The sequence below is a fragment of the Cibotium barometz genome, chromosome 12, assembly GCF_041138505.1.
Source record: "Cibotium barometz isolate CiBa-2024 chromosome 12, ASM4113850v1, whole genome shotgun sequence".
Taxonomy (NCBI): Eukaryota; Viridiplantae; Streptophyta; class Polypodiopsida; order Cyatheales; family Cibotiaceae; genus Cibotium; species Cibotium barometz.
Window position 1 is genome coordinate 25,433,619 of NC_141057.1, and position 11,425 is coordinate 25,445,043.

Here is an 11,425-nt window from a genome sequence, read left to right on the forward strand (position 1 = left end):
GCATGCCAGCTCTACAAAAATATAGCAAGCAATGATATAAAGTCTTGGGCATAAAATACTATTTGGTATGTACAAAGGTATGAAGCCTTAGCCTTACAGAAATATTGATAACAAAATATGAAACCATAAAAGGTGTTCACATGTCTTCCAAAATATCTCATAGTGGTCCAACACATGTTCCACCATTAACACATAATCAGTCACTCAATCATTACCTTCATCCAAAATAATATTAGTCATCATCACTGCACACAGCCTATTAAGCACATTAATTTTGATTATATCATACCAGTGCACACAGCTAATTAAATACATTAATCCTGGTAGACATTATACCAGTGCACATAGCTTGATCAAGCGCATTAATCCTGGTAGATGATATAAAAAGGCGCATCCAAAATAAAATATCCCAAAGCAAAATAATGCCATCCACATAGTGGTTACACTTATAATATCACGACAATGTACACATGTACAAATTCACCTACGTATGCATCAAGTAAACTACGATCATCGTAGATTTAGAAAGGCATCCCAAGAGAATTTATAAAAATGGAAAACGTGAGAATACATATTTCATATATTAACTCCAATTTATAAAAAATGATAAATGTGAGAATATATATTCCATGAATTAACTCCCTACAACATGCCCCGGGGGTAACAAGTAATTGTTCTCAATTGCTCATAAAATCATAAATAATTATCATGAGCTAGTATGAACATAAGATGCAATCACAATGGATAGGTGGCGAGGGTATGACCTGGTAGCCATCAAGAATCTTTGATGGGGTGGCCTTCATACTTGATTAAATATCTACGATAAATATTACCTTTGCTTGTTATTATTGTCTAACGTTTTGACGAAAAAGGTTAATAATTCAAAAATATATTCAAGAAAGGGATGTCTAAGTATTATGAATTAGTTTGATGCTATAATGATATGTGAATAGAAAATTGGAGTAAAAGAGTTGTCATCTCCAAGTGTGGCTGCTGTGCTACAAAATAAAAGTGTGATTCTATAATCCTCGAAAGACATGTGTATGCATCGTGATAAATATCTTTTCAGGGGTAAAGTGTGATGATTGAAGGAAATGTAAGTGAGATAAAAACTGTTCATGGGCTATGGCGATGTCGTCTTTGATTCTCTATTCAAATATGATTTCGTGTTGCTCCATGAGTTGACAAAACTAAATATTGGGAGGAATTATTGAGTGTTGCTAATGGGGATCACGACAAAACATGCATCATGATCATTCGTTGAGATCTTTGGGCTATGGCGATGTCGTCTTTGATTCTCTATCCGAATATGATTTCGTGTTGCTCCATGAGTTGACAAAACTAAATATTGGGAGGAAATATTGAGCGTTGCTAATGGGGATCATGACAAAACATGCATCATGATCGTTCGTTGAGATCTTTGACCATTCGTCTTCAGGTTTGTTCATTAAAGATGTTTAGCAATGCCTCAAGCAAGTGTGCGTTGCGTGTGGATATATAAGTGAGTCGCATACATTCTACCATGAGTTGTAGATGTTCGGATGGTTGATGTGGATTGTGAGGGGATGGAAGAGTCATTTTGTGATTGTGTACTAAATATTATGACGAAAAGAAATTTGCAAATATGTTAGTCTCGAAAAGAAATAATAAATAATGTTACCTTGATTTAATCCCGGGAGCATGCATAAGTGGTCGATAACATGGTCGCTTTGTCGTAAAAGCTATGGGGAAATTTTAATGGTTATTTTTGTGTAATTTTTAGGCTAAAAAGGGAATTTTAGGCAAAAAGAAGTATTTTTGGACAGCTAAAAGCAATTTGGAATTTCTCAAAAATTTCTGAGAAAGGGAAAATTTACAAAAACTGAGTCGGGGGTCGAGGGCATTGAAAGCCTTTAGAAAAGCTTAAAAGCTTTAAGGTTTTAAAGCCTTGAAAGGTTTATATACTATAGCTTCAATAAAGACCGTTAGGTGGCCAAATTGCGCAGCTACGAAAAAGTAGTCAAGGATGAGTTTTGTGCGCCCGACGCAAGAAGAGAGGTGAAGCAAAGCAGAGGAGTAAAACAAAGGTGGTTTTGGGGCTTCGAAGATGAGAGAATTGCATCATCGGGGTAGTGATGGATGAGGAAGAGGGTTAGATTTAGGGGAAAGCCACTTGGATTTTTGGGTGGTTTTGAGAAATACAAAGTCCCTCACGGAGAGGGGTCCCTCTGCTTACTACTTCTCGAGAGTTTGTGTTTGAACTTTTGTTTGGGGTCGAAGCTTTATTAGTTTGTTTACAATCTACAAGCACTTCTCTCGAGAGTTTTTGTTTGGAGTCGAAGGTTTGTTAGTTTGGTTACAATTTACAAGGCCTTGGAGAAAGTGTGTAATTTTTGAACGTTGACGATCAGGGAGGGATGATGTTGTCGGTCCGCCGAGTCGCCCATGCGGGCCGCTTGACTCGTCGACGAAAGTCCGACTGCTGTCTGTCTACATATAAAGTACCTCGACTGTGTCTCTGCCATCTTATCCTTTGCGATTCTTCACCTTTCTTTGCCTTCTATAATCGTGTACTTCTTTCTCATACGCTCTCTCTCATCATCTTGCACAGTTTAGGTACGTACATGGAAAGTAACAGCAGCAGCAGCAGCTGCTCCTCCTATGCGCTGGGCCGCCAGTTGGGCGAGGGCGTGGATGGCATTGTGAGGCTGTGCACGCACAAGCGCACGGGCCAGCAGTACGCCTGCAAGTCCGTGCGCAAATCAGGGAGCGCCCTTCGCCATGTGCGCACGGAAGTTGCGACGCTGGAAAGGCTCAAGGGTCATCCCAACGTGGTTCGGCTGGAAGAGAGCTTCGAGGACGAGGAGTGCGTTCACGTGGTGATGGAGCTGTGCGAGGGAGGAGACCTGCTCGAGCATCTCAGGGACAACACCAGCAATGGGCGCCTGCCGGAGTCCCAGGCAGCTGAGGCTTTCGCGGCCATCGTGAGAGGGGTGTCCTTCTGCCACGACCAAGGTGTCATGCACAGGGACCTCAAGCTAGAGAACGTGCTCTTCGCTGATCGAGGAAGAAGTTACTCCCACCTCAAGCTCGCGGACTTCGGCGCCTCTGCTGACTTCTCCCACCGTCGAGTCTTCGACGACGTGGAGGGCACGCCATGCTACCTCGCTCCCGAGATCCTGCTCACCGGCACCCACGACCAGAAGGTGGACGTGTGGAGCTTGGGCGTGCTACTCCACATGTTGCTGTGCGGCTATCCGCCCTTCGACGGGGATACCACCGCGGACATCTTCGAGGCCGTGAAGCGAGGGAGGCTGGATCTGAAGAGGGAGCCCTGGCCGTCCATCTCAGCCCCAGCCAAGGAGCTTATCAAGGGAATGCTGCAGCGGAACCCCTACAGACGGATGAGACTCAGGGACCTGCAGCAGCTGGCTCACCCTTGGCTACAAGATCATGTGCAACAGCATCATACCCAGAGTACAAGTCCAACTAAAAACGCCGGCAACAGCCTGCAACAGGAATGCTTAGCTCTAAGCTGTTAGTTAACGAAGGAATTAGGGGCTGGACACTGAGCACAGTTATTAGGAGCTTCTTGTGGTGCAATATGGGAAGGGAGAACCATTCTTTTTTTTGGGGGGATAAACCCTTTTAGAGTTCACCTTGCACAAGTTTTGATGTGTAGGCCTGCCCACAACAGAGAAGTGTTGAGTTCTGTCTCTAGGATGGCATACAATGCAGTAATCCAGGGTTTTCTTTTTTGTAAAGTAGTGTATAGGCGACGAATAAATAAATATTCAAGTAAGGTCATTTCGTTGATTATTGATTTCACTGCCGAGAAATAACCCACCCGTGCTCCCCGTCTCTCTCTCTCTCTCCCTCTCTAAACACAACCATCATTTTATCTCTCTAATCACAACCATCATGTTAGCTTTTACATACACTTCTTCACTTGTTTTCTTTGTCTTCTATGGTGCTTAACCTATGTTAAAAAACTGATCTTTCATTTTGTGAGGGTTTTGTGTTTACACCATTATTATAGATTTACTTACATATGGTATAACAACATTAGGTTCTAAACACAACTTTTTTGCACGTTTTATTAACAAACAACTTTTTTGAGAAATGGTTTCCAATAAACCAAACCCACCACAAATCGATGAGAAAACTAAGGTAGAGGGCATAAATTACACTCTCTACATGTTGAAGATGAGTCCAACCCTTGATTTTAAAAAGGGGTAGGAGGGTCCCTAACACTCATGATTAAAGGCAAGGATGAATGAAACTAGTAGGGATGTTCACATGTGAAATTTTGACCTATTTTACAGATAGTAGTTTCAGAGATAAACCCAAAGTTGGTAGCAAAAGATATGCAAACAAATGATGCCATGTAAAACCATACTATTCTAGAGGCTTGAAAGTGTAGACATGCATATGTGTTATATACGCTCTCAATCATTAGTGGCATTAATGAGAACACCTTGCTAACCATGGCAAAATACCTTTTCTTTGCTTTAGAAATTTGTGATGCTTTGTAGAACCAATACAAGATAACTAACCCAACAAAAATTTCGATATGAGAACTAACTTCAAGCATAAAAACTTAGAGAAGGAGAGTGTTCAATAATTCTTAACAACAACGGTCATTGATAAGAGTCACAGATATTGGGGATAGATTGTAACAAAAGTGGTATGCCTATCTCCAATAAAGATTTGGTAGAAACAAAGACATGGCTAAAACATATGTTAGGGTGTTGGCTTCCAATCATGAGAGTTTGGTGACATCCCTAAATCTAATAATCCACACCTCATGCTTTTAAGGAGGTTAACTTAAAGGAGGAGTTGAGGATGAATGTTCATCACAATGGTGACATCCTTAAATCCAACAAACCACACCTCTTACCTTTTAGGAGTTCAACCTAAAGAATGACTTGAGAATGAACATTCATCACAATAGTGGATATTTTTCCTTTTTTTGGAAAGGCTAAACTGCCAGGTGGTACACCTAACAACCCTTTGACTCCTCTATTGATCCTCCCCCACTGAAACCACTGCCCCATTTTGTCCTCTTCTGTCGGGATTGAGTTCCACTGTAGGAGTTGAATCCTTTGAGCCAAATGCTTCTCCACTACGGGAACTACATGGAAAATGCTGATAAATTTGCTTGGAAAAACATGAATCACCACACTCACCTGTCTGTGGAATCCTTTCACATGGACCTCTGAACCTCCTCAGGCGATGTTGGAGCCACTTCCGTCTTCTTATATGGAAGAGAACCCACTATTGATGCCATTTGAAGCCCAAAACTCCATTTACTCCTTTGATGATGGATGTCATTCTTCCCTAGAAAACTCATGGGTAAATCATGTATGCCTTGCAGAAACAAGAGACTTTAGACTGACTATCTTTACTAGACTGCTAGGATGACTACTATGCTGATGCAAGCCATGTGCTACCCTATATGCTATGGAAGAATGTAAATGAACGGGTTACTCATGCATGCTTAAGGGGAAAACCCTAAGGATGGCCTGCAAGATCTTAAGAAATGGATTTAACTAAGGGGAGGCAACTGTCATGATACTTTACTGAATGACTTAAGGGAAGAACTAAGGTTGGTTACCCTCTGTAACGCTCTGACACCAATGTGACATGTGAGGGATTGATCGTAGTAAAACAACCTTAGGCTTACCTAAAATTCACTTAGAAACACTTAAGAGAAAGAGAATGGTTTCAATGCAAATAAAATGTAGCTATATTCAATGCGATGGTTACAATGAAATCTATGAATAGATCTATGCATGTCCTAAATGAGTATCCTTCTTGAGAAGAGAGAGATATGCTGAATGATGAGGTCCACCCTTTGGATGTTGGTTTTCCTTTATATAGGACGCAAGAGATGAATTGAATGTTGAATGTTGACCGTATGCTGACTATGCTGCTCATTCCCTTGCTCCTTAGGCTCGAAACGTTGAGAAGGAGATAACTGAAATGAATGATGCGCTTTTCTACATATATGGAATGATGTTGGTGAGCCAAGCTTATGGTGTCTACATGCATGTCTAGATCTTCACAACTTCATATATGCCCCATAGCTGTTGGCTGATTGATTCCCCATGCCCTAACCTAATGTGATGCATGTCCTAAATGTTGTTGATGCCTTGTGTATTGTTGTAGGTGCTGCAACAATAGCACCATACAATGTTGCACATGCTATAACTACTCTGATCTAAGCTTGTTAACATTAATTTAACTACTTGGTAAATGTTGGATTAATGCTTGAATGCCTAGAATGCCATGTCACCTATACACCAACTAGGTGTGCACGTGACATTGACCAGGTCTGGTCGGCTAGCAAAAAAATAGGCCCTCTTGGCTAGCAAGCTACTACAACCAACCATGGAAAAGACTACAGAACCCCCTCATGGAGCAAAACTGGGAAAAATGGACAATGAGGAAAAAATGAAGAAACTCCTACACGGGCAGGCACACCCACAATAATGGCCGTCACTCCCTACTACAACTGAGTAATATGTACAGACAAGAGATAACTACTAACATCCCCTCTTAGCTCGTGGATGTGGAACGAATCCTAGTGAGTTAGAGTGCTGACAGAGAATCCGCTGAGGTAGAAGCTTCATGAAGAGGTCTGTCGTATTGTCCTTCATTGAACAAAAGACTAGCAAGATGTCACCAACCAAAATGTTCTCTCTAAAGGTATAGTTTCGGTAAGAAGATTTTGGCTGAGGCGGAGCAATATTAGAGCCTTGTAGTTGTTGATGCCTTCATGTATCCTGCCTATGAATTGATTATGACCTAGAATAAGGTATTGTAACTTAACAAAGTTGTGATTTGGAATGCAATACCACCATCAAGGTTGTTGAGTGGCAAAGACAGCCAAGTGAGGTTACTGATCCTAGCTATGGTATCGAGCAAAGGCCCATTGAGTGCATTTGCCCCTAGATCTAGTGCTTGCAACAATAAGGTCAATGAGCCCAAGGTGCTTGGTATAGTGCTAGTCAAGTTGTTTTGTTATAAGTACAAGGATCGGAGGCTTTCACAAGCTCCAATCTCAATGGGACTGCTTCCAATTATGCGGTTTCCAAAAGAAAAAAAAATAAGCCAAGCACTTGAATACTATGATATCCAGCAATAAGGTGCCATTAAGCTGATTCACTTGAAGCTGTAGTGTCACAAGGTTGGTGGAGTTGTACAGGGAGGTGGGAATGGGGCCATTTAGAGAGTTCAAGAAGAGCCTTAGATCGGTGAGAAGTTTCGTGTTCCCAATTTCTAAGGAGATATAGCCTTCTAGCTTGTTTTGATCAAGGTAGAGGGCAGAGAGACTGCAACAATTTCTAAGTGGGGGAATGGTGGTTGTTAGATTGTTGTCATTCATAAGTAGATCTATAAGTTTAGTGAGCTTTCCCAACTCTGGGGGTATGGGATTGCTAAGATCATTACGAGAGAGGAGAATGTGACAGAAAAAGGATGAAGGACCAAATGTATGAGAGATCATAGCAAACCAACACAGAAGTCAATATTAGATAAAATGGGAAAAATCCCTCAAAATGGGAATGTATTTAAAAATTTTATTTTGGCCATAACTTGAACATGCAAACTCTAAATTTGTCGGACAAAGCAGATCTAGATTCTACTTTTCAAGCTCTTCCCAATGATATGTCACATGAATATGTTTTGACAAACTTTTGGATGAGTTTACCATACCCCCACTTTATTCATGGGAATGGGATTTTTCCCACTTTATCTAATATTGACTTAAAGTATGAAATGGGTGAGTGAGTGTATATATGATGGTGAGTGAAAATATGTACAAGAGGTCCTCTAATGTGAGGAGACTCTGAGTAGAAGACCAATGCGGAAGCAGAGATGATGTCAGAGTTCAAGCACGGTCAATGAATGAAGGCTCGCATTGATGTGAGGCAAAGGCACTCCGTGAGGTGGTCGGTGTCAAAGGCTCGCGTCAGTGGATGTAGAGGAATTTCAAGGTGGTAGTGGGCAGAGGAAGATGAAGTGATGAGATACAGATGTTGATGCAACCTCTAGTGATAAGGGTGCTAAACTCTAGTGATAAGGGTGTTGTGGTACCTAAAAAGAGTAGAGAGGGCTGCCATCTCGAGTGGTGCAAGCTTTGGTGACAAGGGTGCTATAATACCTAAGGGGTGGTAAGGAGCAGAGATGGCTACTGTCCCGATGATGTGAGATGGTGAGCAGAGATGGCTGCTATCCCGAGAGGTAAACTGTTTAAGAAAAATGATGATATGTTGTAGAAGAGAGTGGGATGTTGTCCCAAGATGTGTACTGATGCTAAAACGCTGATGTGTTGTACAATAGCATAGAGTGGGTTGTTGTTCCAAAAGAGTGAACTGAAGATAAAATGCTAATGTGCTGAAGTGTAGCAGAGAGGGCTGTTGTCCCATGAGCTAATGTAAAACAATAGTATGCTCTATGTAGTAGAGAGGGATGTTGTCCCATGAACTGATATGAAATGATGGTATGCTCTATGTAGCAGAGAGGGCTACTATCCCATGAGAGGGCTACTATCCCATGAGATGTTGTCCCATGAACTGATATGAAATGATGGTATGCTCTATGTAGCAGAGAGGGCTACTATCCCATGAGATGTTGTCCCATGAACTGATATGAAATGATGGTATGCTCTATGTAGCAGAGAGGGCTACTATCCCATGAGATGTTGTCCCATGAACTGATATGAAATGATGGTATGCTCTATGTAGCAGAGAGGGCTACTATCCCATGAGATGATGTGAAACACTGGTGTGCTAGAGCTGATAGTAGCCGATGATGATGAAGCAGATGATATGTAGGCAGAGGGATCTTGTCCCATGAACTGATATGAAATGATAGTATGCTCTATGTAGCAAAGAGGGCTACTATCCCATGAGATGATGTGAAACACTGGTGTGCTAGAGCTGATAGTAGCCGATGATGATGAAGCAGATGATATGTAGGCACCGACAACATAGCAACAGATAATCACATGGTACCTGATATGGTCAATGGAGCGGTACAATGTGATGAATGATGAGGATATCCTATATAGCTACACTTCAGCACATTAGCATTTTATCTTCAGTTCACTCTTTTGGAACAACAACCCACTCTATGCTGTTGTACAACACATCAACGTTTTAGCATCAGTACACATCTTGGGACAACATCCCACTCTCTTCTACAACATATCATCATTTTTCTTAAACAGTTTACCTCTCGGGATAGCAACCATCTCTGCTCACCATCTCACATACCACCCCTCAGGTATTGTAGCACCCTTGTCACCAAAGCTTGCACCACTCGGGATGGCAGCCCTCTCAGCTCTTTTTAGGTACCAGAACACCTTATCACTAGAGTTTAGCACCCTTATCACTAGAGTTTGCATCAACATCTATATCATCCTCACTTCATCTTCCTCTGCCCACTACCACCTTGAAATTCCTCTACATCCACCGATGCGAGCCTTCGACGCCGACCATCTCACGGAGTGCCTTTGCCTCACATCAATGCGAGCCTTCGTTCATTGACCGTGCTTCAACTCTAACATCATCTCTGCTTCTGCAATGGTCTTCTACTCAGAGTCTCCTCACATTAGAGGACCTCTTGTACATATTTTCACTCACCATCATATATACACTCACTCACCCATTTCATGCTGTGTTGTTTTGCTATGATCTCTCATACATTTGGTCCTGTCGTCCTTTGTCCCTCACATTCTCCTCTCTCGTAATGATCTTAGCAATCCCATACCCCCGAGTTGGGAAAGTTCACTAACCTTATAGATCTACTTATGAATGACAACAATCTAACAACCACCATTCCCCCCACTTAGAAATTACTGCAGTCTCTCTGCCCTCTACCTTGATCAAAACAAGCTAGAAGGCTATATCTCCTTAGAAATTGGGAATGTGAAACTTCTCACCGATCTAAGGCTCTTCTTGAACTCGCTAAATGGCCCCATTCCCACCTCCCTGTACAACTCCACCAACCTTGTGACACTACAGCTTCAAGTGAATCAGCTTAATGGCACCTTATTGCAGGATATCATAGTATTCAAGATCTTGGCCTATTTTTTGCTTTTGGAAACCGCATAATTGGAAGCATTCCCATTGAGATTGGAGCTTGCGAAAGCCTCCGATCCTTGTACTTATAACAAAACAACTTGACTAGCACTATACCAAGCACCTTGGGCTCATTGACCTTATTGCAAGCACTAGATCTAGGGGCAAATGCACTCAGTGGGCCTTTGCTCGATACCATAGCTAGGATCAGTAACCTCACTTGGCTGTCTTTGCCACTCAACAACCTTGATGGTGGTATTGCATTCCAAATCACAACTTTGTCTAAGTTACACTACCTTATTCTAGGTCATAATCAATTCATATGCAAGATACATGAAGGCATCAACAACTACAAGGCTCTAATATTGCTCTGCCTCAGTCAAAATCTTCTTACCGAAACTATACCTTTAGAGAGAAGATTTTCGTTGGTGACATCTTGCTAGTCTTTTGTTCAATGAAGGACAATATGGCGGACCTCTTCATGAAGCTTCTACCTCAACGGATTCTCTGTCAGCACTCCAGCTCACTAGCATTGGTTCCACATCCATGAGCTAAGAGGGGATGTTAGCAGTTATCTCTTGTCTATACATATTACTCAGTTGTAGTAGGGAGTGGTGGCCATTATTGTGGGTGTGCCTGCTCGTGTAGGAGTTTCTTCATTTTTTCCTCATTGTCCATTTTTCCTAGTTTTGCTCCATGTGGGGGTTCTATAGTCTTTTCCCTGGTTGGTTGTAGTAGATTGCTAGCCAAGAGCGCCTGTTTTTTTGCTAGCCGACCAGACCTAGTCAATGTCACGTGCACACCTAGTTGGTGTATAAAGTCAATATTAGATAAAGCTGGAAAAATCCCATTCCCATGAGAAAAGTGGGGGTATGGTAAACTCATCCAAAAGTTTGTCAAAACATATTCATGTGACATATCATTGGAAAGAGCTTGAAAAGTAGAATCTAGATCTACTTTGTCCAACAAATTTGGAGTTTGCATGTGCAAGTTATGGCCAAAACAAATTTTTTAAATACATTCCCATTTTGAGGGATTTTTCCCATTTTATCTAATATTGACTTTATAGGTGACATGGCATTCTAGGCATTCAAGCATTAATCCAACATTTACCAAGCAGTTAAATTAATGTTAACAAGCTTAAATCACAGTAGTTATAGCATGTGCAACATTGTATGGTGCTATTGTTACAGCACCTACTACAATACACAAGGAATCAACAACATTTAGGACATGCATCACATTAGGTTAGGGCATGGGGAACCAATCAGCCAACAGCTATGGGGCATATATGAAGTTGTGAAGATCTAGACATGCATGTAGACAGCATAAGCTTGGCTCACCATAGCATCATTGCA

At 41.7% G+C, this 11,425-nt stretch overlaps 1 pseudogene; it reads left to right on the forward strand.

Annotated features, from left to right (window-relative positions):
- Positions 1 to 2,603: 2,603 nt before the first annotated feature.
- On the forward strand, positions 2,604 to 3,521 carry LOC147633217 (calcium-dependent protein kinase 7 pseudogene; annotated as a pseudogene).
- The last annotated feature ends 7,904 nt before the right edge of the window (positions 3,522 to 11,425 follow it).